We start from the raw sequence: 27,066 nt of genomic DNA on the forward strand, positions 1-27,066 counted from the left end.
TTGGGGGTGGGTGACTTTTCCAGAAGATGGAAAACGGTGATAGGGCAGGGAGGTGACAGCCTTCAAAATGCAGAAGGGCCCCTTGCTCTCTTTCATCCTCCTTGATCGAGGCAGGTAGAAGGAGGAGAATTTGAGCCACTGAAGAATTTGCATGTGTGTGCTTTTCTCCTCTTGGTCCTACCTTTTCCCCTTTGCAGCAGTGATCTTAGAAGACAGGAAAAACTGCCATGATCACAATCAATGTTTGATGCAAAGGAAAACTGATGGCGATTTTTCACCCACATAGGGTAGATTCAGGCTTCGGGGCCTGGGGTGAAGGGACTGCTCGTGGAGATGCAGGAGCTGGCTCCTTGGATGAGATCCACAGCCTGAAAGTACAGTGGATACCCATGGGCTCTAATATAGTGTACCTTCCTATGCTTTCTTAACAACGGTCAGCCCTCTGGGTGCTTGTGGAATAGGAATAACACACCCAGAAGGAAGATACACGTGCTAAGAGAATGTCTGTACTGGTTTGTAGGTGCCATACAGCCAGTACTTTCCTGGTTGGTTGCAGGTTTTAGATGTTTTCCATTTGCCTGTGCAGGACTGGCTTGGGGTTACCACCTAGCTTTGCTAGCCCTCTTTTCTCGCTCTGCGCCTTGAGCTTCCCCAGCCTTTATCTCACTAATTCCAGAGAAACAGAATTGCTGATTATGTAGTCGACACCAAGGCCAATGTGAGGCCATTGCTCTTGTTGCCTCAGTCACCCTCTTCATCCCAGATAATTCAGTCATAACTGGCATTTCCTTAGGGCTTCTGAAGGTGCATGAGGGGTGGGAGTGAGGGGAGGGTGTTCTTACGATGGATTCTTAACCAAGAGTCTACTTCCTGTTGCTGAAGCTCCACCAAAAGAAGCTGGTCTCAATTGAACAACTATAAAATAAGTAAAAATAAATAAATAAATAAATAAATAAATAAATAGAAATTAAAAAAAAAAGAAGCTGGCCTCCATGGCAGGTTCAGAATGTGAAACAGAGTATGAATTATTATTAATGTTTTGTGAGGGATTTGGGAACTGTGTAGTTCTCTCTGACTCCTACTTTTTGCCCTTCAGGCAGGGATTGCTCTCCCCAGCTGACCCCCCACCTCTTGCTGCCTTCATGTTCCTGAAAATTCTCACCCCAGGTGAAAACCTCAGCGCCTTCTTCCTGCTCTTGTTTGTGCAGAGCTGTTGTTACATTGCTGCCTGCAATCTCTCTCTCTCTCTTTTGCTAACCTCTTGCATTAGTCCAGGTAAAACCCTTTTGCTATTGGCAGACCAACTCACCCTTATTTCCTGTTTCTATTCTTTTGTGCAAAATTAACTCACTTTATTGATTTTTTTTTAATAATAAAAGAAATAGCCCTGGCTGGGGTGATTCAGTGGAGTGAGTGCTGGACTGTGAACCAAAGGGTCACGGGTTCGATTCCCAGTCAGGGCACATGCCTGGGTTATGGTCCAGGTTCACAGAAGGGGGTGTGTGAGAGGCAACCACACATTGATGTTTCTCTCCTCTTTTTCTTTCCCTTCCCCTCTCTCTAAAATAAATAAATAAAATCTTTAAAAAATAATAAAAGAAATACCTGCTCATTGCAGAATACTTGTATATAAAAATATTAGAAAGAAAGCAAAGAAAAAGCACATATTCTTCTACCAGAAATAACAGAATTACTGTTAATTTTTTGGTATATATTCCTTTGCATCTTTTTTCATATATGTTCTAGATGAGCTTTTTAAAAAATATATACAAACATAGCCCTCTGGGGGCTTGTGGAATAGGAATAACACACCCAGAAGGAAGATACACGTGCTAAGAGAATGTCTGTACTGGTTCGTAGGTGCCATACAGCCATTATTCTGTAAGTTACTTTTTGGACTAATATTACTTTGTAGTCTTTACTGCTGCATACAATTCCATTGTATGGACGAGTCATTACTTAATTAATCTCCTGGATGATGGACTTTTGGGTTATTTTTATTATTTTGTATTAAAAGCTATGTGGTGGTATAGATCTATATAGCTATCCATCTGTTCCTACTTGTATAAGTTCAGGATAAATATCTAGAAATGGAATTGGCAAATCAAAAGGTATGTAATATACTTAAATTATGTAATAGTATTTTAATTTTAAGTATATGGAAAAGAAAAGAATTTATGTAATAAAAAACCTATGTACCTGTCACCCAAATTTAATGAATATTGACATTTTACCATGTTTATTTCAGAGCACCTATTTAAGAGAATTTTTAATATGACAGAAATGACTGAATCTTTCCCCAGTCCTTTCTCCCTACAATTGCTATGCTTCATCACCATGTATATCTTACCCTTTTATATATGTGTGTCCATAACTAAGGTGTACTGTTCTGTATTTTAAAATTCCATGCACATGACAGCCTTCCTGCATGCAGCCTTTTTGCTGCTTGATTTTTTTCACTCAACATTTTTGAAAAGTATGCGTGTGTAAAATCATTCACTTTAATCGGCCCATGATGCACCGTTGTATGACAGGGAGATGGTGAAAGTATTTCTGCTTTTTGTGGATTAAAAACAATGCTGTGATGAGCATCCTTGTGTAAGGAGTGCGCAAGAGTTCACGTGCCCTCGGTACCTGCGGTGGGGCGCGCTCTCCAGCTTTGCTAGGCTCTGCCAGAGTGCTCTCCATGAGCCTTGTGTGGATTTACCAGCAGAGTGCTCATGTTTTCATTTCCCCAGATCCTTGCCAATGCTCAGAGATTCCACACCTCTCAGTGTTTCCCAACCCGATGAATATGAAATAATATCTCATTGCTTTAATTTGCATTTTCCTGGTTTACCAGAGAGCTTGGGCGTTGCTTCATATGTGATTGACTATTTGGGATTCCTTTTCTTCGACTTGTCTGTTCATATCTTTTACGTGTTTTTCAGTTGTTTTTTTCTTCTTTCCTCTTGATTTTCAAAGTTTGTATTCTGTACTTTGCAGTTATTTTCTTCCTGCTTGTGGCTTGTCTTTTAAAAGTTGTGCCAATTTAAGGCACCTCCCCCAGTGTATGAAGATACCCCATTCATCACACCTTGCCTTTCTCTCGTTATAGTTCTACCATCTTGCCTGATCTGGTAGACAAAAGTGGTACCGCCTCCTGTTTTCTGCCTTTTCCTTGAGTATTGTTATCTTTTTATTATAGCTGAAACATGGTTTTTCTATGAAGAGCTCACTCACACGAAGCAACTTCATCCCCAGATCTCACTCTGTTCTCGCTTATCTTGTTTCTAGCCCTGCCTGGCAGCCTGGCCCATGTGAAGTCAGTCTCTCCCTTCACATATATCTCCCCTCCTCGCTCTTGGCACTGACTAGGGAGTCAGCACTTGACTTCCATGTTAATTGCTTGCAACCGTCTTCATGTGGCCCCTTCCTGGCATAATTATTATGGACTTGAGAGTTTACACTGAGAATCCTTCAGCGCTCTGGCCTCACAGTCTCTCAGTCTTTTCAACTCTAAGACTCTGTCTTCATTCCTTTTAAGGTGCTCATAGCATGGCCATCCCTTTAACCTCCTCACTTGGACATTTTCCATTTTCAGGATCCTAAACTTTGAAATTCCCTTCCTTCCCCAGTCTCCTGAATGTTTACACCTCCTATTCCTTCATCGTCCACTCCACACAGCTGGTTCTCTGGCCTTTCCCTGGTTTGTACAGCCTCTCAGTTGCCCGTGGGACTACCCACTTCTTTTCCTATTCAGCCTGAACCGCAAAGACAAGAATTCCAGGCAGGTGCTTGATTGCTGGAGCTCCTTCCTTCTCTTATGCTTCCTGTCATCTTCAGTCCTGGTGGGCTTCATGGTCGAATTTTTCTGCTGTAGCCCCTAGATTTCTGAGTACATACTGCTTCATCTTTCAGAAGCATAACAATTCCTGACCCATCGTTCCTTCCTCAGAAAATATCTGTGATTTCCCAGAGAAAATATAAGACCCTTAACTTGGCTCTAAGATCTGACTTTTCTCTGTCTTTCTAGCTCTTCCTTCTCCCGGGTCTACTTGCAGCTAAACTCCCACGAGATTGAACGTCTTGCTGTTCTTCATGTGTCTGTCACTTTTCTGCCTCCAAGACTCTGCTCTTGTAGTTCCATCGGCTCAGGGTTGCCCCTTTATCCTCTTGCCATTTGATCTGCTGGCCCAGAGCTAGGGCACCCCTCTCTATGAAACCTTCCTGCTTCTTCACTTGGAAATAATCCCCCTCTACCTAAGTCATATGTTTCCGCCTCCTAATGACACTTAACGCAGTCTTCCTGGTATTTGTTGTCTTTATGTCTATCTTTATGTCTATTATGTCTATTTGTGTCTATTGTACCCACCTTACTAGAACGTAAGCTATTTGAGGACGGACGTGTGCCTGATGTGCTTGGAGTTCCCACCAGCACTAAGCCTTTCAGTTCACGCATGGTTGCTGTTCGGTATGTTTTAGTTGAATGCACGTGTAATCGTATGTGTGCGTGGAAAGAGGAGAGACTGTACTAACAATTTCAGACCCCTTCTCCTGCTCTAGTTGATAAAGAACCAGACTTAGCTTGACGTAGACCCGCAGAAGAAGAGACAAGCTGCTGACCCACGTTGTCTCCTCTTGCAATTGGGAGAGCCCGAAACTTGTCCTGTTGTGGGAGCAGGAGCCTTGAGTCCAAGAGTTCCGTCGGGATGTTTTTGGGCGTAGGGAGTTGGGCGGCCTGCGTTCTATGCACTGCAGAGGAGAGGATTTCAGAGGAGTAGGGGAAAAGGAAACACTGAGAAAGCTCTTGGCAGAGGTAGGAGCAGAGGGACTGGAGAGTGTGGTGACTCTGTGGTGAGGGTTTTATTCTCGTCAAGTCAGGCCGGCCTCTTTCCTCCCTGCCTCCCAAGGCTGAGCCGCAGCTGGATAAGGGAGAACACTACAGGCATGACATTTGCCGTCCTTCCTGCCCTGGGACCTGGTGTCATTGTCTAGCTCTTCATCTCAAACAGCCTCCCGTCTCATTCTGTCCAATTACTGTTTGTCTTGAAGGTCTGGCTCACATTTCCTCTCCCACGGAAATCCTGTCCCGAGCTACTCCAGCCCCTCCACTCCCACCTATTGTACTTCAGAGTGCTTTTGGTCTGCATCTTGCATTTGAATTATTTCCTATTGCGTCTCATTTCCCTCAGTTAGTCTGTGAGCTCCTTGAGTGCAAGAATCACCTCTCACGTTTTCTTCTCTCTGCTGAAAATAAAGTAGTGATCAGCAATTACTTGCGATTTCGTTGAGCAGCCTAATACTAGAACTTGGAAGATTATCAGTAGCAGAATAACTGAAGATGGGAAAGGACATAAAGGTAAAACTTGGCCTTGGGCTGGTTCTCTGGAGTCTGGGTCTGGGAGACAATGCCTGTTCATCTGTACAGCCTCCTAGTGTACAAGGGAGGAGGGGGGCTTCCTGAGGTCTGGCTTTGGAAGCTCTGCTTTCCCACAGTAGTCAGCACCTGGGCAGGTGAGGGGATGAGGTATTCAGGGTGTGACTTCCAGAGAAGGAGAGGGAGGGCTGGTGTCTGAGGCCCACCTGGCAGTGACCATGCCTGTCCCCCAAGGACGAGGGGCTGTAGGAACCATGAGAGACTGGAACTTGACTCATCCTTGACCAGCCTCTTCCCTGAGCTGGAAGCAGGACCAGGAGCAGCAAGCCAGTTGGCTGACTTGCCTTTTCTGCCTTAAAGTACTTTGTTTCTGTTGCTAGCAACAGACATGGGTAGTATAAATAAAACACAGACACTCAGGCACATAGATACATGCAGAGACTGAAACTTTGAGTTGTCAGGGGCAGGGAGAGGGGCTGGGTGGAAGGGGGCTGAAAATGTGCAGCTAAGCCTCTGAGGATACTTAGTGTGCCCCAGGCCCTCCCTCCAGCCTTCAGCCATCTGCCTCCTGGTAGGGGTGGCTGAGTGGGGGGAGCCTGGCAGTCGAGGAGGAGATGACACTCTGGATGCCACAGGTTTCAAAGACTAGCTGCTTGCTTCATTTGGATGCAAAGCTTTGCTCAGGCAGACACTCCTCCAGGCTGGTGACCTGAGGGCCGATGGCAGCTTCTTCCCTTCTGTCCTGCCCTCTCTTTGAGGCTTTGCTCATTGATCCCTTGGGGTGCTCACAGGTGGTGTACATTGGTCAGCAGCAGCCATGGCCTTTCCGGCTATCCTGACTATAAAAGCCCCCTAAGATCTGCACACCTAAACGTGTAACTGGTGGTTTGGGTAAGCTCCAGAGAGGTGAGAGCTTCCTTAGCATGGGCTGAGACTGATTCAGCCTGCTGGGACGGGTGGTCTTATCAGCGGGAGCCTGAGTAGTTAGTGCCATAAGAAGTAACAGTTGCATCTCCTATGAGATGGGCTTCTTCAGGTAGGCTGTGATGAGGAAGACTGTGAGTCTCCATTGCTGGAAATACAAGTAGGGACAGATTAGGTGTTCTCCCTTCCTCCCTGGTTCTCCAAGGTATCTAAGGTTACACCTGGAAAACCTCTTCCGTTTCTGAGTTATGTGGGGGGAAAGGAGCTGCGGCGATAGGATATGTCCTGTTATGTCATGGTTACTGTGTTTATTACTACAGGAGTTAATGTACAAGATACATGTGAGTGGGTTACCTCTTTTTATAACGTAGGAGGCATGCAGGATGATCCCTATAATAATAGCAACCTAACTCATATTCTGACAACTTGTCTTGACTAGGGCAGAGAGGAGTGGAGTGACTATTAGGGTCTGAGAATTGCATCTTGCTCTGGAGGGGCCCGAGGGGGTCACCTCCATGTGACCTCTGTCACCTGTGCAGTCACGGTGGCAGGAGGTCTGGGACCTTTCGAGGAAAGCATTGGTTGTTTTCTCTATTCTCTGGCTTAGGGAAGGACTGTGAGGCTCTGCCTCTGGACCTTAGCAGGAGGAGTTGACAAGGGCTGTTATTGAATGGGGTGGGACCCAGCCTAGCTGTGAAGCTAATAAAACTTTAAATCGGGCAGAAGGCAGTGCTACTCAAGCTGGTCAGAGAATGACGGTTCTTGCAACAATACGCTCCAAACCACCCGGCCTGGCTGGCTTCTTAGAAAGGTTGAAGGAGAGGCAAGAAGACCTCACCCCACTGTACTTTATGTCCCTTGCTCACCGCAACCCCCACAAGTATCATAGCAAGCTGCCTGTAGGGTCTGGTGGTTGACTCCCCTACCCTGAATGGTTGACTCACCATTCAGGTGAGCAGGGAGGTTCATGTTGAAGCCCCACCCACCAATTAGGAGCCTGTAGGATTGTGTTGTTTTCCTTATTGTGTCCTCGGTGCCTGGCCTAGTGCCTGGCACAGAGCAAGTGCCTGGTCATTGGGGATGGAATGATTTCCTAGCCTCCGCTTAAGAGGGACCTTCGACTGGGCCTTGGAGCACAGATAGGATGTGGATAAGCAGAGAGGAAGGGGAGTGCTCTAGGCTGGAAATGGTCTCAGCACAAAAGCATGGAGGCAGCAATGGACATTTTTGGAGCAGGTGTCCTGTCTGGAGAGAGAAGTGCATTTGTGTGTGTGTCTTCAGGTGGAGGGGCATGAAGGGTGTGGGGGTAGGGAGGAGGGTGGTTGAAGAGGAGAAAGGAAGAGGGAATGGAGGTTGGTGGGTAGCGTTTGACAAGGTGCTGGAGGAAGTGGAAGAATCTGGGTATGATGTGATTGGCAGTTAAGGACCCCAGAGGAATGACATGCTATTGATGTTCCAGGATGCTAAGTTTGCCATTTATGAGCAAGGAGGACTGGATGGAAGAATAAAGGGAACTGATATTGATAACAGTAATACTTTACATTTATTTAGTGCTTCCCATGGGCTGGCACTTGATGAAGCACTCCGTATGTAATCAGATCATTGTAGTAAACTAGATATGAAGCGATGAGCTGAGAAAAAATTGCACAAAAGATGATATAGCTAGTTTCTTCATATTTGACTATGTTTGGCTCTTATGTGGTTAAATAAGAAACGGCTCCAAGGACATCTTCTTCCTGGGCTCTGCTTCCGAAAATTTGTCCTTGAAGCTGGAGCTGTTATCTGGCATGGCTGGGCCGCTGAGCTTTCGCATACTCCCTGCCAGGAACTAATGTCCTTGGGCCTCAGCTGGGGTGTGTCCCCAATTCAGCCATCTGGAAGGTCAGTGAAATTAGCCACTAGAATGTGCCCATTAGTGCTTCGAGGGGTTACAACCTGTCAGTGGAATCCTAAGCCTGGGAACTGCTTCTCTCGTAGGGCTTTTCAAAGTTGGAACAGGCTAACTTCTAGCCCTGACTGATCCCTTATTTGGACACTAAATTTTCAGGGTGAGATTGGACTTCTGCTTTGGTTTAGGGGAGTGTTTTAAGGATCTGGTATCCTTGTGAGTGAGTGATCTCAAAGAGAGAATGTAGCGTCAGAGCCATACCTTTCTCTGCCTGATTCTCTTCTTGGCCTCCAGCCCATCCACTTATAAGACCAGGCTGGGGCCCCTGTCCCTTCACCTGTCCACTGTCCCATCACCTGAGTTTCCCAGAGGGCACATGGACAGCACATCATGGAGCCAGGAGTCAGGGTGGCTGAGGCTTGAGAGTCTGGCTCCAAGGGTTGGGGATGACTTCATGCTCAGCCTTGGGGCTTGGCTCTTGGCTTTGAGGAACTCATTGTGCCCATTGACTGGGTGGATTTACAGTTTTTCAGCCCAGCTGTCTGTGAGACCATGGAGGGTGCCGGGAGGGGTGAGGGTGTGGAGGGTGGGTGGTAGTGGTGGTGCGGAGGGTGAAGAGTCTTTTGTGGCAACTTTGAGAGCATATTTGCCCTGCCCACCCCGCATTGTGGACAGCTTATCATACTGGAAGCCCAACTCTGTCATTTTCCGGCTTTCCCTCTGGTTGACCCCTGCCGACCTCAGGAAAGTAATTCAGCTCACGGCAGTGGCATTGGATGCTGTTGGAGGAAGGGAAAGCAGGAAGAAGAACATATTTCTGTCAACAAAGGTGTGCTTTCACTAGTTGGAACTTGCTGTAAGGCGGCCTTCAGCTCTTTGGGCGATTACTGTGGGCTTAAAGTGTAATGTCGTAAGTGGAAGAGACTGTAAATCATAAAGACAGGTAGGGCTGTGGAGTGAGGTAGGGCCTCCAGCGGCAGTTGCCAGGAACCCGAGGTAGAGGCTGACTGAGCTGAGAAACTGCTGCTGCCCAGGAAGAAAGCACTTCGGCAGTGGTAAGTCCCTTGCGTGCGATACCTTCCTTAATCTGCGCAGCAACATGCTGTGGTTGGAACTGTCATCTCCGTGTCGTAGATGAGGAAGCTGAAGCTTAGAAAGTTTGGGTAACTCCTCCACGGCATCATTGCTAGTAGGGGCAGAGCTGGAATGTATACAAGACCACTCTTTCCCCCTTATTTCTTGTAGAGGAAACCAACCCATTGATTTTAGAAGACTTTTTACTTTAAAATAGTTTTAGGCCCTGGCTGGTGTAGCTCAGTGGATTGAGCATGGGCTTGTGAACCGAAGGGTCTCCAGTTCGATTCCCAGTCAGGGCATGTATCTGGGTTATAGGCCAGGTCCCCAGTAGGGGGCGCATGAGAGACAACCACACATTAATGTTTCTCTCCCTCTCTCTCCCCCTTCCCCTCTCTCTAAAAAAATGAATAAATAAAATCTTTTAAAAAATAAAATAAAATAGTTTTAGATTTATAGAACAATTGTAAGGATAGTACAGAGAGCTCCTGTAGCCCCTGCAAGCCATTCATGTTTTTTCTTCCTTTTCGGATCCATTTTATGAGGATCCATTGGGGGTGGGTACAGATTTGGGGTGAGAATATTTTTTCTAAAGATTACAACTTGGTGATTTTTCAGCTTGAATTTTTTTTTAAATCCTCTCCCGAGGACATGTTCATTGATTGTAGAGAGAAGAAGGGGGAGAGAGAGAGAGACAGACAGACAGACATCAGTGTGAGAGAGAAACATTAATCAGATGCCTCCCATATGTGCCTGGACCATGGCTCTAACCTGAAACCTAGGTATATGCCTTGACTGGAATCAAACCTGCAACCTTTTTGGTGCGTGGGACAAAGCTCCAACCAACTGAGCCACCTGGCCAGGGCTCGGCTAGGATTTTTGAAAGTCTGTCAGAGTATGTATTTCTTCCCCAACCCCACTTCGTCTCAGCTCTGCTATGCTGGGCTAGAGCTGGCTTTGACATCTACTTTTAGAGTTAAATACCCTACTTTCTGACTCCCTCAGTAGGGTTGGATAACAGCTGAGTTTCAGAGAGTCAGGGAAGGCAGGCAGCTAGGGGAGGATGCTTAGAAGCGTGGCTTCTGGACATTCTTCTGTCTGATGGGCTGGGGGCTGGGGGTCGGGGAGTGTTAATAGTTTCAGCTGGTGTCTCTCGGCCTGGAGCCAGAGCCCTCCTAGGGACACGGGGAGTATCTCTGTGGTGAAGGCTGTTCCCTTGGATGCTCTCTGGAGTCTCTCCTTGCACTGTGCAGAATGGTTTGTGGTAGTCGCTGCTCTGGGCCTAGGCCCCAGTCTGCAAGCAGGCTGGCTGGCTGGCTGTGGGCAGTGGGTGTGCTTCGCTTTGGGGCCCCCGACACAGTCTCCATTTAAGGGAAAGGGGTCTGTGATCTCCTTGGCTCTGGGTGTGAATGGGCTGGCCCGAAGTTTGCTCATGGCCTTTGCTGGATGTGCTTTTTCAATGAGATCATTCCAGAATTACATTCCTGTGAAATTATGTTTCACTCAGGACGTGAAGCTGGGTTTGTGTTAAAGCGCTGGCACTAAAACTCAGGGCGCAGAGCGGGGCAGAAATGAGAATAGGGATAAACAGCGTTTATTTGGAAGGAGGGAAAGACACAGAGAGAGAAAACAATTGTTAAAGGATTTTGCATTTAGAATTAATACACTGTAAGCAAAGTCAGGGAGTCGGGATTGCCCCTCAGCCCAGGGAAAGGCAGACGTGATGTTTGTTGTCCCAGCCGCCTGCCACCCCCAGGCAGTGTGGGCTCACTGTCCCACATCTCATTTTCCTCTCTTCCCTTTGTCCGTCTGTCTCTGTGTCTCTCTGTTTCTGTCTGTCTCCGCCTCTCTCTGACTCTGAAACACACACACAGCCCCTCCCTGCCGGCGGAGTGAGATTCTCATACTCCATGAATCTGCCCTGTCCCCCTGCCTACGTGCCGTTCCCTTAGCTTGGAATGCCCTTCTCTCCCTTTTCTGCCTAGAAAACCGCAGTCACTCTGTGTAACTATGTCAGCATTGCCTTCTCCGAAACCTATTGTGCTGCCGTCCAGCAGGGTTGTTTCCTGGTGCCTCTGTGCTGTCCCTCCCCTGTGCGTCCCCCTCTTCCAGCCCTTCTCACTTGGTGTATTTGGAGGGCAAGGAGTATGTCAGCCGGTACCCAGTACAGTGCTTGGTAAACAGCAGGGGCTCGTGAAGTGACTGTCGAAGGAAGGAACTAAATGAGTGAAGAGTTGGATATAAACGAAAGTTGGGTGCTGTGGGCGGGGCAAGCCACAGCAGGGGGGCTAACAGCGCGAGTGACATCAGAGGTCAGGAGAGTGGAGTGTCGGACCTGCAGAAAAGGTGGTGTATGTGTGTGGGGGTGCACAAGAGCACGAAGGAGTTTGTGCAGTGGTAAGACAGCCCAGTGGGTTCTAGGTTCCACAGACAGAGTTCTGGGGTTCAGCCCGGATTCACCCGAGGTCGGATGGAACGACTTCCCGAGGAGTCTCGCGAAACTGTGGCAGGATGGAGAGGAAAGAGCGCCAGGTTTGGAACTGGGGGCTCCAGGTGGTGGTGGCAGCAGTACTCTTAATGGTGACGACAGCAACAGCAATAACGTAGTCCTTACTGTGGGCCAGACACCATTCAAGCACTGTTTGTATATTAGCCCAGGGCTCCTCAACCCCCGGTCTGCGGACCGATGCCAGTCTGGGGCCTGATGGGAACTGGAGGAGGTGAGTGGTGGGCTAGGTGTTAAAACTTTGCTCCCTTGCATTACCACCTCAGCTTTGCCTTCTGCCTCCCCCACATCCCCTAACCCCATCTGTGGAAAAATGGTCTTCCATGAAACCGATCCGTGGTGCCAAAAAGGTTGGGGACCACTGTATTAGCCCGTTGATCCTATAATTGTTGCCATACGAGGAACTGTGCTCACACAACTACAAAGTAGTTCTAGACCTGGTTCTGCATGTAGCAGCTGAGAGACTTTGGGGCAAGAATGCCTTTCTGAGCCTTGGTCTCCTTTGTAAAATAAAGAAAAATACCAATTGCATTTACCACCTGGGCTTGTTTGGTAGCCTCAAATGAGATAACATGTGAAAGTGTCTTTGGAAAGTATAAAGCACTCTAAAGTATTTTGGAGGCAGCACTGGGGAAGAAGGGAAACTTGCATCCGATATTTTAGACACAGAGCTCACATGTAGCCTGCAGGCTGCCCTGAGTGTGGGCCACAACTGTGTTTCACAGCCTCACTGGGCTGGCCAGTGGCTGAGTCTTTGATTCTGTTTAGAATCAGGATTTGAGCTGCCATTAAAGAAGCCAACTTTTATTGGAGCCAAAGGTACACATGAAATGTCACTAGGGGCAGATCGTTAGGGCTAACCAGCCCATCCCTCCTAGCCAGGGATGACGTAGGGGGAAGCAGGGTGGTGGTGGGCATTTGCATGGGGGAGAATTATGTGTTGGGCCTTTGGGAGCAGTGAGGCTGCTGCAGCTGGTGGCAGAGAGGCTGGCTTGGAGATGTGGCCAGGTCAGTTCCCCCAGCCCAGTGGCACATCAGTAGACTGCGGGATTCCGTGGGTGGGTGGGTGGGACCCATTTTTCCTCAGGTGAAAAGTCTGGGGAGTTTTTAGAAGTTGCTTTACAGACTGGGGAGGCTGTGCCACTGGGCCCTACAGGTGTGTGTGTGTGTGTGTGTGTGTGCACGCGCGTGCTGTGCCACACAGTGGAATACGCTGCAGTCATGAAATAGAATGAAATCTTGCCATCTGCAACCATGTGGATGGACCTGGGGGTATTACTAAGGGAAATAAGTCAGACAAAGACAAATGCCAGATGATTTTACTTAAATGTGGAATCTACAAAAACAAAATAAACAAGCAGAACAGAAACAAACTAACAAAAGAGGAGTTGCTTGACATTGCTATTGCAACAAAGTGGGCCATTTTTGTGGGCTTTGGGCCCACACATGTGTCACCACTTGGGCTTGGGGAGTGTGCTGAGCAGGGCAGTGGATGAGGAGCGGGTGAAGGGGCTGAAGAGGGGTGCGTATCCTTGTGTAGCCGAGGAGGAGCAGCGTGGTCCTTCTGAGGCCAGTTGCTAACAAGAGTTGTCTGGACCTCCTGTGAGCCGAGCTCAGAGCGCCTCCAGCCTGATAGTTGCCTGGATTGGCCACAATGCCTGTGTGAATAATTATAGGTCACTGAACAGAACCACTAGTCAGCTACATCCCTCAAAAATGCCTAATTGCAGGCTGCAAATATGAAAATATACAAGAGCTTAGATACATGTCATAGCTCATTACAGAGAGCGATGGCATGAGTCAGATGTGACTTGGGTGGCTTTTGGGTGTTGGGAGCTGCTTGGGGAACATGCTGCCTGGCCCAGAAGAAGGGGGGGAGGCATATTCCACATGCTTCCCACAGGGAGACTAGGGACTCTGGGAAAGGGGAACAAGTACAGGCTGTGACCACAGCTTGCTCTTCACATCTGCACTTGCACAGCTAGATGGACGTGGTTACCTGAAGATAGATTTGACTTTTATTTGGGAACTATCTCCACCACTAGTTTACAAACCGCATTAGAGAATGTCACTGTGAGTGTCAGGACGCTTGGCATTTGTAAATCTAATATTTTTGGATTTAACTATTTCTACCACTCCTGAAGGCCTGTGGTATGTAGTATGTAAATGGCTGGCTTTGAAGTTTGAAACAGTGCAATAAGGACTCAGGGAAGCAGGGTGCCTCGTTGCGAGGGAGCCTGGCTCGGTGCTCAGCGATGGCGTATCTGCTGAGCTCTGTGGACCTCCCTTCCGAACTAATCTGTGCATTTATGAGGCAGGGGAAATGGGTAAGGACAAGGATTTTTTTTTTTGAGCTCTCAATAACAGAAAACATTCTGGAAGATGTCTCATCTCCCTTCCTCTTTGCCTACTTTTTTTTTTAAGGATAAGGATTCTTAAAATTAGTCTTAGAAGAACTTTGGGATTTTGTGAACTCACTAAAATGGTCAATAGAAATTTATGTGCATATAAATTTCCTATGGGGGTTCCTAGGGTTTATTAAGATACTCACAGGGCTCTGTGACCTCAAAGTGAATGACAACTGCTGTGCTCTAGGGTGGAGGCTTGGGATGGTCTCATTGTACATCCCCTTTGATATCAAGGGTCTGCAGCATACTCAACTTATTCAAGTAACTTAATAAGTTACTGCTTATTCTGAGCTAACATGAATTGCTCTAGTTTGCACCATGTTTTGTCACATGGTTCTGAATGAGTTAGCACCCTTGAAGGACGCAGACTTTCTTTCAGAGAAACTCCAGGAATATTTCAAGGACTTTGAGGGCAATTTGCAAATGGCAACTTCAGAATGCTTTGAGAATGCATTGGAATGAAAGTGCAGGCCTCTAAGGACTACTTTGAAGAGGACAACACCTGGTATATTGTGTGCAGTGGTCTCCCCTTACCCATGGTTTCACTTTCTATGGTTTCAGTTACCTGTGGCCAACTGTGACCCTAAAATATTACATGGAAAATTCCAAGATAAACAACGCAGGAGTTCTAGGTTGTGCACCAGCCTGAGTAGCAGGATGAAATCTTGCACCATTCTGCTCTGTCCTTCCCAGAGCGAGAATCATCACTTTGTCCATTGTATCCACACTGTGTACCGTGTCCCTTAATATCTGCTGGGGACTAGTTCCAGGACCCCCTGTGGGAACCAAAACTCATGGATGCTCAAGTCCTTTATATAAAGTGGCATAATATTTGCATATAACCAAAGCATATCTTCCTGTATTCTTTAAATTATCTCTAGATTACTTATCATACCTAATACAGTATAAATGCTGTGTAAGTAGTTGTTATACTGTATTGTTCAGGGCATTTTGACAAGAAAAATGTCTGTACACATTTGGTACACATGCAGCCATCTTAGTACATGTCAGCAACAATGTAACTTTAAAAAATACATCTTTGTATTGATTCCCAAGCTCTTTGTAAACTCCTTCAAGTGTGTGCTGTTAAATTGAGACAGCATCAGGATAGACTCCATCACAGGATATTCCCTGAAGCACAGAATGAGGAGGGGACTGAGCAAACATCAGAGGAAAGCACCAGTTGACCAAGACAACTCTGAGACAAAAACGCGCGGAGGTAAGCCTCCAGCAGAGCCCCACCTGTGTGCCGGGAGCAGTCTGCACTGCGTTCGAAAGCACTTGTAATAAATGCACCCCAGAGAGCCTGAACACTGGCTTTCAGTAAACAGTGAAACAATAAAAATAAAAAAATAGTTCTGACCTGCAGTAGGCTGTATCTGCAGACCCAGAACCTGCGGATACTGGGGTCAGCACTCTCCGCCCGTTGGTCACTTGGTAGCTGCCTTGGTGATCAGATCTATAGTTGAGGTGGCCCCGTGCTTGTCAGAAAGTCAGTGGCAGTTGCCTCGTTCACCTCGCTTGGGTCCCACGCCCTAGGCCTGTGTCGTCTCGCAAACGAGAGATGCTGAGAGAGGGGGAGACACCATATTCATAGAACTTTTATTGCGGTATATTGTTCTAATTGTTCTCCTTTAGTATTAGTTATTGTTGTGACTCTCTTACTGTGCCTCATTTATAAATTAAACTTTATCATAGCTGTAGAGCGTTTGGTACCACCCGCAGTCTCAGGCACCCCTGGGGTCTTGGAACTTACCGAATGCAGGTAGGCAGGCACCACTCAATCATTACTGTTGAGTGATCTGTTTTGCTGCCTGTAGTTATACTTTCATGCCTTTGCCAGTTGGAATCAAGGCTACTGCCCTAACACAACCTCGGCAAAGAAGATCTCGGGATTATTTTTTTGAAAATTTTTCGTAGTAACTATGTTGTCACGCAGACGGCCCCCAGAAGATCATTGCTTGAGGTTGACAGGGAAATTTAAAATTCCTTGAGAGTGGTGAGGTTCTTAGAAATACCTCGTATTACGTAGGGGGGGCATCCTTATTCATTGGTGGGCTGGGGGAGCTCACGTTCCCATAGGGCCTACTTTGTCTGGTCAGAGTGGGGGGTGGAGGGCTTTGATAAGTGCCTAGCTGGTTTCTCTGGTCCGGTGCGGTCCATCCAGCACAATGCTGCCTTAGCACAAGGCCTCGCCCCAGCTGAGAAGGCGGGCTTAGCTTGGCCTACATTTCCAGGCTTGTGGATAGTAGTGGTGGTGGTAGGATTTATCTGTGGCCTTTGGGATCTTATTTCCTCTCAGTTTAATGCGTTTTAGTTAACTCTAAGAATCAGGGAATCTCAGTATTGGAAGGGACCTTACATACCCCCTGTGCTAATTTACAAAGCCGGGGGAGGGGGGCATGAGGCAGTCTAACCTCATCTGCCTCTTCCACTGTTGTGACCCCAGCATCTTAGGTGAGCGAGTGGCTTTTGGTAGGGATTCCTAAATACTTATCAGATGAGCAAGTCCCAGTAAACACTGCAACCTCCGCAGAGCAATATCATTGCTTTATTTGTCTGTCTATTTAACAAATATTAATAAGCACCTACTATGTGTAAGCTCTGGGATATACTATGGTAACAGATAGTCCTTATCCTCTAGAGCATAGTCTGTAATGGAGAAGTAAGGATTTAAAATAAAAAGAAAACTACAGTCTCTAGTTGGAATTTAAGAATAAAAAGTTCCTCCTCATTTTGGCCATTCCGATCTTCTCATTGTCTGAAGTCTCTTTGGGGGACCACAGCAAACACACGTAGTCCCCATTGCACTTGAGAGCCTTTCAGAATTCTCAAGGCAATTGCCAGCTTCCCCGTCCACAGACCGCTCCCTAGTGAACGCTCTCAGGTGCTGGCGTCATTCCTCACGTGATGTGTTTTTGAGGGCCCGCTGCATCCTGCTCGCCATCCTCAGGATGCAGCCCTGAGTCTGTCCCTCGGACAGTGTGGAGTCCAGAACTCAATGTAATATCCCCGGCAATCTCCAGGGCATGTTGCAGCCTGGAGCCTTTTGTGCGTTTCAGCTTTCCCCCACTCACTCCGGGCTCAGACAGTGAATGATGGGAGGAATGATGGGAGGAGAGCGTCTTGGGCTGGGCCAGACTGAGAACATCTTCACATTTGGGTAATCCTGGCATTGAAAACTCCTTTCTGGCCTTGTGTGCCCTCCTGCCCCTTTCCCCTTGGTGTAGATGAATCTGCACACAGCCTAATGCCAGTGGCTTGCATTTCCTTTTCTGAGTCACTGCCCTTTATCACCAGGGAAATTAGCATGAAAAAACAAATTCCAGTTCTATAACTTTATTCTATTCCTGCCCTTTGTCACATTCTCTATCCCCACTCCCCACCAAAATCGTGAAAGCTGAGGCTCGTGACATCACAAAAGTTGACCATTGTATCAACAGCTGTGATGTCACCAGCAGAGGATCGTGACTTCAGGGAAGAATGGAGGGAGGGACTGTAAGGGGCAAGATGCCCCTTGGGAACAAAGGAGTTATTTTCATGCAAATCTTCACCCCAAAAGCCCACTTGGCCTTTCAGTGGTTGGGCTGTCAGTGGAAACCCTCTCCCAGATTCCCATTGCTCCCTCCCTCTGTGGACTAATGGTTTGGTTTGTAGACATTACCCAAGTCTGAGCATGTGTGGGAGTCCCCTGCTGGCCGGCCCCTGGGCCAGCTTTGAGTTTGACTCATAAACAGAGCTTTTCAGGGAGGGAGTTCTGAGGAGAGCCTGGGAGCCTGGGGCGAAGCTGAAGGAGATGCACAGCCTCTGGTCCGACAGGGAGCCCCTTCTGTTCAAGCAGAGGGGCAGCTGTTCGGTGAGCCGCTGCGGGAAGCCTGGGTGTGCCATCTGTAGTCCCCAAGCCTGCTGTCCGCCTGCTGCTGGGACAGGGTTGGGCTTGCCCTGGGAACTCCCTCTTGGCTCCCGCATGCAGACTTAACCACACCTGCTGCAGAAGTTCCCAAACGTTCCCAGGTCATGGGTCCCTAGAGTTTCAGTAATTTTTCACAGTGCCCATAGGCCAAAAGGAAACCTGAGTTTCATTTACTAAGTACTTAGGTCTAAATGATACAGTAAGTGTATAGCCATTTGAAAGAATTCTACATAAAGTCAAAGGAAAAATATTACTTCCTTCTGAAATAACCACAATTACTAACTCGTGGGATGTACTGGACACTGCACAACGTCTCACATCCTGGAATCAGACTGAATACTGCCATCCTCGTTTCCTGGTCCACATTGCTTTTCCCGTGGTCCTAGCTTATTATTATTATTTTTTAATCGCAGCAGCTGCTGAAAAACACAGCTTCACAAAGAAATGACATTGCTGAAAAGCAGGTAGTGCAATCTGATGTCAAAACTGGCAAGTCATGGGGTGTCTGACAAATGTTGAGTTTTGCTCTGTCTCCCTCAGAAACGTAAACTGTCTTGCAGCAGCCCGGCCATGCACTGCAGTGCCCCCGGGCCCTCGGCGCCCAGTTCCAGAGCCACAGACCTGAAATTGCCAAGTAGACTTGTTTAAAGGAGCGAAAAGAGGCAAATTGTGCCCCTGTCATGATGCTTAAAAAGTTGGGCAGGAAAAAAAAATACAATAAAAAAAGAAAAGAAGAGACTCTTCTTTTAGGTATATTTAAATAAAAGTCTGGATGTCAAAGAAAAGAAGAAATTGGACAGATGGATGGATTGACTTCCCTTGTCTGCAGTCTCAGCTGCCGCTGGACCGTGTTGCGGGGGGGAGGGCCTTGCCCTGACCAGGGTCTGAGTTGGGAGTGCCTCTCGCCATGAGCGGGGAGGAACCGTGAGGACAAAGGCCCGAAGGACTTCGAAAGAGGAGCATCTCTTATATTTATTTCATGTTGATTCAGGGCCCTGTGATAGTTGACTTCAAGAAAAATGGGTTTTTAACACCAAGAATTTGGGGGCCAGGCATGAGACTTCTGCCAATATTCTTTTCTAATTGCATCCAGACAGAGTTGGGCTGCCAGGAGTGTGTTTGGGATGCAGGCTTCTTGCCGTAAGATGTGACAGCAACCAAAGGACTGATGTCCAGAGGAGCCAAAGAGCTCAGCACCAACTTGTCAGGACTCTGGGGCCTGCCACTTGCTGTGAAACCCTGGGCAAGTTACTTAACCTGCGCCTCAGTTTCTTCGCCCATAAAATAGAGATAATGACAGGTAGATTAAGTGAGATAAATACAAGGATAGGACCAGCAGAGCCTGGTTGTACATGGGCACTTCCTTCCCCTCCCTTGCAAAAGTGAGGAACAAAGGGCTTTTCTGTAAAGAGGAGAAGTTCAGCCCTAGTGACCTGGCCGACCTCTGCAGTTTGGGATTTACTCTACTTTTCCTGATAACTTCGCTCTGTGTGTTTAATGCTCCCAAATCTGCCAAGCCCTGCAAGCTGTGTACCTGCTCTGTAGGTTCCTCTTCACTCTCTAAATGGCATTTTTTTTAATGAACAGAATTCTTAATTAATGTAGTCTGATTTTTCAATGTTTTCTATTATCATTATTGCTTTTTGTGTCCTGTTCAAAAATCTCAGCTTGCTTCAACGTCTCCTTGGCTTTTACTCATCTGTTTCCTAATGCTTGCAGCGTTCTGCCTTCTTTATCTTCCACAGGTCCTACAAGACTCAGCCCAGTGTTTCTTCCTGCTCCCCCAGAAGCCCTCCCCCACATCCCTCCTGGCCACTTCATGGCTGTCTTTCTCCTTGCTCCCAGAGCTCTGTGTTCACACTTCTGTCCCAGCTCTTGTTACATTGTTCCAGAGTCTTTTCTTTACTGTTTTTTTCTCAGGCCGGGATGGGGGCGCTGCCCAAGGGCAAGGTGCAGAGTGCAGTGCAGCAGCATGCTCGCAAATGGTTCTTGATGAAACAAATGAACATCTTAAATGCCCACACCTGTCTCTCTCTCCGTCCGCCCCCCCCCCCCCCCCCCCCCCCGCATTTTGCCAACAGTGTTTCCCAGCTGTCCTTAACCTGTGCCCCCTTTGGGTGAGCATAAAGAGCTCCCGGCAGGGTGTGCACAGCTACTCCAGAGAGTGTGCTGCAGACCGAGGGAGCTCATTGCAGTGCTTCAGAGAGGGCTGATCAGTGGTCGGTCTCCCAGACAGTAGAGGTCAGGGAAGGGAGGCCCTGTAATTCAGTAAGCCCCAGAGAAAGGACCTTTGCCACTTTCAATGGAAAAATGATGGTAATCTTTGCAGAGAGCAATTTCAGTTGAGTTCTTGGGCTGAAAGCATTCCTACCCTGGATCTTTTGGGTGCTCAGAGTGCATGGCCCTCTTTTGATTATCTGAGGGGGTGTGGTTGCTACAGGTGAGTCAGACTGAACTGGGAAGGCTGGTGGGGTTGGAAGGTGAGCCTGGATCCCAAACAGAGCCTAAAACTGCTGTCCCTGTCCAGGGAGGACAACTCTAAGCTGGCGACAAATGTTTTTTCACTCAAAAGTATTAATCGAGGGTCTCCTATGCCCCAGGGACTATTCCAGGCACCGAGGATACAACTGTGGACAAACGCGTGAGGCTTTAGATAGCCTCATGGAGCTTCTATAAGCATACATGGAAAAGAAAAGTACTGCGCTAGATGGTGATCAGTGCTGTGGAGAAAAGGAAAAACTGAAACAAAAAGTGGGGAATAGGGCTTGTAGGGGTAGAGGGGTGAAGGAGGATTTTTTAAATAGCAATTTTAATACTAATTTTTTTATAGTGTGGTCAGGGAAGGAAGATCTCTCTAAGAAGATGACATTTGACCAAAGACCTGGGAGAGGAGGGAGCAGATTCTCTCAGGGGAGTGTGTTCTAGCTCCAGGACAGAATAGGTGTGAAGGCCCTGAGGTAGGAATGTGTGTGCTGTGTTTGAGGAACTAATGAGATAACGTGGCTGGTGTGGAAGGAGTAGTTGAAATGAGGTCAGAGATATCATGGGGACCCAGATGAGGCAGGGCCTTGTATAAGTCATTGTGAAGACTTTGGCTTTTACCCTGAGTGGTCGGGAGCTACATGGGGGTTCTGAGCAAAGAAGTGAGGAGATCAGCACTGATGCCGGTGGTGGGTAAAGGTGATCGATGGTGGTAGCTTACTGAGGGTCTGTTCCAATGGTTTCTGTTTGCTCAGGGAGGTAGGGAGCGAAGTCAGCTGAAATAGTGAGGACAAGGGAGACAGAGTTAAGGCTGAGAGTTGGGGGAAAGCTAAACCTTTGGCCCAGAGACTTCAAGTGTGTTCCCTTTTGGCTTTGAGAATCCTCTGGTTTTTTTATAGATGGTGTCACATTAATCTTCATGTCCTCACTATAGAGATGGGGTGTTCTCCCTATGCTACAGACAGGAAAACAGAGGTATTGAGACTTGCTCAGTCCCAGGCCCTTCACCCTTACTGTTTCCAAGTCTTCTGAGAATGCCAGCTTGGGGGCGGGGGGTGTTTTTCTAGAGCAGGGGAGGCATGTTGCCATCAATCGGGTTGAGTTCAACTGGACCAGAGAGCATGGGAGGGGTGAGAATGAGGACGACTTAGGATCAGGAAAGGCTTCAGAAAGTAGTTGACATTTGAACTGATTATTTAAGAAAGAATGGAGGTAGAGGACATCAACATAGAAGGAGCTGGTTGAACCAAAAGCTTGGAGGCGTGACATTCCTTGCAGGGGCAGAAGCTGGCAGCTGGTCTGCCAGGGCTGGCCAGGGGAAGGCACTGGTGTGAGATAGGTCTGTGGCCTTTCACGCGTCACCACGACTAGGGACCCACCAAATTGTTCTTGCCAAAGTGGTTAGCCCCCAGGACCAGGGCCCTTTGTGGGGCAAGCCTTCATTCTACTCTCTTTTTCCCAGTGGTGGCAAGCCATGGGGCAGAGTGGGCCCCGCTGTCCTGGCAGAGCTGGGCTGAGCTGCTTGCTGAGAGGCTGTTTCCAGACTGGCAGAAACAGCTGCGTCTAGGTCTTTAAAACTGTCTTGGAAGCAACCAGATTTTCTTTGGCCCGGAATTGCCGAACAAACCCTTACCCCATTTCAGGCTTTCAGGAAATGTTTAAAACCAGCTTCAAACCTCCACAGAAATCTGTACTCAAGTGGAGAAGGACCATCTGGCAGGAAAGGGGATTGAAAATGGTCGGGGTTGAAAACCCAAACTTCAAGGGCTCTTTGAGGAGGAGGGTTGGGAAAGAGGATGTGGGAGTGATAAGTGGACGCTGAAGAGATGGGAAGAGAGCTTAATTTTGTTTTGGATTATTGTTCAACAACAACACTGAAAATCCTCTTTTCCTGTGGCTGGTTGAGGAGGATTTCACCCTGGTAGGGACCTGTCAAAATACCCAGCCATCCCTCTGACCTCCCAGCAAAACAGGTCTTGTTCCTCTCTACTGACTGGGCTCATAATCCCCTTGACATTTTTGCTTGAAAGGCTTTCTGGACCTAGAATCCCAGAACCTAAGGCTGGAATGAAAAAGACCCAAGGTGCGAGGTAGGTAGAAGTAGTGAGAGGGGAAAGGGCCTTATGGAATAGACTTGAGAAAATCCCTCCTAGCTCCCTTTCTAAAGCTTTAGAGCCCCAACCCCCCAACCTCAAGCCCCCTTCCTCCCCTTTCCCTTCTAGCCCTTTGGTTTTAGGCATAGCAGAGCCAAAGACAAGATTGTGGGCAGATAAACCAGTGAGAGATGGATCAGGAAAGGAGGGGAGGAAAGAGGGGAAAGCCGACCTGGAGGAGCTGAAGGCAGATTTTCCAAGAACAGTCCTTCCTCAGGGCTGGGTTGGGTGAGAATGTACTACTGCCTGGGGGTCTAATAGGGACACGTGTGAAGATCAGGATTGGCTGAGGGGTGAGAGGCAGGAGGTGGGCGGGAGGTAGGCGGGGAGGCAGGCGGGGGAGGCCTGCCACTGACAGTCAACTAGGTGGCAGCTGCAGTTGGAGAACTCTCCACGATTTCATAGCTACGGACTTTTGGAAGAGGAGATGTGCACCTGAAGGGGTATGGCCAGTGCTCGAATTTCCAGGGCCCTTTGTCATGCTTGCCTTTGACTCCTTGGGGCCCTCTTTTGTCCTCAGTTAACAAGTCAGTTAGCAATTATTTGAGCACCTTTTTTGGGTGCAGAACTCTGCCAAGTATAGAGATGGAGAACTAGCCAGTACTCTCCTACAGCCTTCTCAGCCACGTGGGGCCAGAAGGGGCCAGACTGTCAGATCTGTGGGCTGGCTGAACTGCCCAGCAATGCCAGAGACCAGCTGGGCTGTGCAGGTGAGCTGTTACAGCAAGGCCTGGAGCTGTTAGTCCTGGCTGAGCTGTGGAAGGTACACAGAGCTCTTTCCACCTTTGCCCCGTCCATGGACACCTGCAGGAGAGAAGGGAAGAATCAAGCTCTCACATTTTTGAGGGCTCTGACTTGGGTACTGAAAAGGAACTCCTCCTAGTGGTGGCCCTCCCTGAAGCTTGCAGGGGCAACACTGGGTGCCAAGCCTCTGGGAGGAAGACATTAAAGAGCTAGGCCTGGCTGTGGGTGGGTGGGGGGTGGGTGGGGCAGTTTGTTCATTATCTCTTTGACCAGGGCCTAGGGATGGAGAAAGGTTACAGGGGAGAGTCTGTGACAGGGTCAGGAGGGTCTGATTGGTGTTCCTGGGGTGGGGTGAGTGGGCAGGTTGGCCTTTGGGAGTCGGACCACAGCTGTGCCGAGCTGTGGGCCACAGGCAGGCCCTTGGGGCACACGCAGGGCTCAGCTCCCTTCTCGCCTTTTTCTTTCTTCCCTTTGGGCTGTTTCCTAAGCTATTGCTTTCACATGAGAGATTGCTTAAGAAATGAGTGGAATGTAGATGTTGCCAGAGATTCTCTCATGTGGTTTGGAGGTTCCTGTTGTCGGCTGTCTCGCCTTCTTACCTGGACGAGGAAAGCAGGATGCCCGGCAGCGCATCTCCTCTTGATGGGGTCTTCAGCCTCAGCGGAGTGGGGGGCTTCCCTCCCAGTGCCTGCATCTGTTCCTCATCACTCTCAGGGTTCAGACGGCTCCTTCTTTGGGGACAAGGCATACTGTCACGTCCACAGTTAGGCCTACGGAAAAGTACCAGATAGACACTCAGAGATGTCACCTAAACAAGGGGCAACAGTGTTTTGCTGTAGGATAAGGAAGTTCATTCTTACAGGCGGGGCGCCCCTCAGAAGGTGTTCCCTTCAGAGACTGACCTCCAGGGGGGCTCTTCTTGGACCTTGGGGAGAGTCTCCTGATGGGGTGATGGGGTTGGATGGTGGGGAGAGGGAGCATTTGGGAAGCTGGGAGAGTGTTATAAGACGAAGGCTGGCCTGAGCAAAAGCCGGGCTCCTTCCAGAGGCTCTTTCTCCCAGTGGCACTTGAGGGGAGTAGCTGTGGGTTTTCGGGTGGCCAGGGGGCGATGCCCTGCGCTGGAATAGGCTCTTCTTCCCTGCACCGCTCAGGCTCAGCCACCCAGGAAGCTTGCGTGGCTGTCCACAGTGCGGCACCTCCCAGCCCTGCCCTGCTGGGGCTGCAGTACTCACCTGCTGCCTGGGAGGGCCGGTACAGAGCTGCACTGAGGCTGGCCACTGCTGGCGCTGGGTGGGGAGGGAAATTGGAGAGAGCTTGTTGCTTCTAAATGGGCCACTTCTCACGTCTGGCTGACTGTAGGCATACTGTATAGACATTCAGGCAGTGATGGCAGATTTTCTGATTTTTCAAGAGAAGCCAAAAAATCTGAATTTTTATTTGTATTTTTATTTGTACCCACCCAATTTTTAAAATGTTTGACAACTGATTCAAAGGTTTTCCAAATAAAGGGAAGGCCAAGCGAGATATTTTTTTGCTCTTGCCAACAACCAGTTTGTGTCTTTGGGTATAAACTTTTTTTCCCCAGGAACACAAGCGAGGAGAAAGTGAGGAGAGCAGTTGTTAGCAACCAGAGGTGGGTGGCAGGAAGAGCTGTTTTGAGATACAAGAGCTCCGAGCACACCTTTCACTGGATCCAGTGATGTACGTGCTCCTTTGCCATTCTGGGTCAGCAGGTCTGCACAGGGTGGAAGAAGCTGAGGGGTCGGGGGAGGAAGAGGAACCAAGTGTTCGTCTTCATTTGCTCACAGCTAGGCCGACTCTTGGGAAGATGATTGGTACTGCCCCTTCATACCTTTCTAAATCCTCAGAGAGCATGCTGTAGGACACATGCTTTCATACTTACGGGTAGATGGGACTAATCTAAAGTGCTTTCTGAAAATGCAAATTCCTAGGCCTCATCCCTATAGACTCCCGTTCAGGAGGTGGAGGTGGGGCCTGGGACTCGGCATATTTAACAAGCACCCCATTGATGTCAAGGAAAGTAAGTAGATGGTGGAGTCAGGTGGAGCTGAGTCCACATTCCCACCCTGTTCCTTCACTAGGTGAGTGATCTTGAGCCCATCTTCTCATCTTTCTGAACCTAAATTTCCTGATTGAGAAAACGGGTCTGTATGATCTGCCACCGCATAGAATGGTGAGCGCTGAATGAGAGGGTGCCTGGGGGCCCTGCAGGGTCCTGGCTCAGAGCCGGGGCATGGGGGCAGCCGCGTGGGCTCAAATTCCTGCCTTGCACTTTCTAGCTGTGTGACTTGGAGCAAGCTGTTTAATTGCTCTGTACTTTGATTTCCCCCATAATGTGTAAATATAGAGCCTACTTCATAAGGTTGTTACAAGGATTTAATACATATGAAGTGCTTATAACTGTAGCTATTATGATTATACAGAGAATCTAGCAGCATGTCTCCTAGTAAATGTACCTTTGCTTTTCCTTAGGTCCAATTACTGTGGGTAACAAAGAGGTTGAGGCTTGCTTCAAATGCTGCCTCGCTATGAGGCCTTCCCTTTACTTGACTTTTCTCCCTTTACAGTTAGCTTCTCCAGGGCGGGGATCGTGTCCGTCAGTTTTTATATCTTGTACCTTTGCAAGTGCCTAGAATAGAGTAAACATACCAAATGGCAGTGCCAGGGAGTCAGAAAAGTGACTCAAGCTTGTGAGTGGAGAGGTTGCCTTCCAAATACCTAGAAAAACATGAGCTGGAAGAAAAGCCATGTACTATTAAGCTTCTCTGTGCCAAACATAACAGTCATGTGAGGTAGGTCATGTTGTTACTATTGCTCTTATCATGAGAAAGTTGAGTCTTGGAAAACACCCATTCAGTGTCACTTCCGTAGCAGTTGACAGAGGCGGGCTTGGACTTAGGTATCTAACTCCAAGTCAGGTGTTCGTCCCTCTGCACCTTATGTTTCCGGGTCTGGGGTCTCTTTGTCTCAATGCAGAGTTTGCAGAAAAATTCTAGAGGTGCACTATTGTGTTCCTTTCTCTGGAGCTCAGTAATTCCATTTTTCCAGATATGCAGTTTCTGTTTGGACTCTGCCATTGATGGGCCTGGGAAATACGAAGCAGCCCCTCAGCCCCTTGCTTCTCTGCTCCATTCCCAGTGGTTATTTCCTCTGCTTCAGCCTGACTAACCAAGGTGTCAGGCTAAAAGCACAGATGAGAGGCCGAGGTTGCTTTCAGCGCCCTGGGAGAAGCGCTGTCCCCTAGGAAGCCAGCTGTGCAGAATGCTCATGTCTGAGCTGCAGGCGTGAAGGATTAGCCGGGTCCTCAGTTCCTCAACCCCCTAGATTACCCACTGACCCTTCTAGATCTGGCCTATGGAGAGCAGGCAGGAGGGAGGACAGTGTGAAGAAGATACTTTTTATCTGTTCTTCTGACTTACTGGGCCCTCTTGGGTTCTTAGCAGTGCCTGCGCAAGATGCCTTAACTCCAAGGCCACTTCTGAGAATCAAGCTATGCTTTTGCAGAGGTGTGACCAAGGGTCCCTGCCATGGGCCTGGCAGCAGTTTTGATTCACACCTCTATTGGTTCTTGGAACCAATGTCTTCACAGGATACT

General features: G+C 48.3%; 1 protein-coding gene across 9 annotated transcripts in view; it reads left to right on the top strand.

Moving 5' to 3' along the window:
* Positions 1 to 27,066, top strand: part of DENND2B (DENN domain containing 2B) — a 159,211-nt gene that overhangs the window by 75,540 nt on the left and 56,605 nt on the right. The window contains exon 1 of one of the 9 annotated variants that reach the window (XM_053924507.2): positions 9,095 to 9,226. The exons of the other annotated variants lie outside the window; for them this stretch is intronic. The gene's annotated coding sequence lies outside the window, so the exon portion shown is untranslated. Of the gene's footprint in view, positions 1 to 9,094; positions 9,227 to 27,066 lie in introns of those variants that run through there. 9 annotated transcript variants of the gene reach the window in all.

The sequence above is a fragment of the Desmodus rotundus genome, chromosome 5, assembly GCF_022682495.2.
Source record: "Desmodus rotundus isolate HL8 chromosome 5, HLdesRot8A.1, whole genome shotgun sequence".
NCBI lineage: Eukaryota > Metazoa > Chordata > Mammalia > Chiroptera > Phyllostomidae > Desmodus > Desmodus rotundus.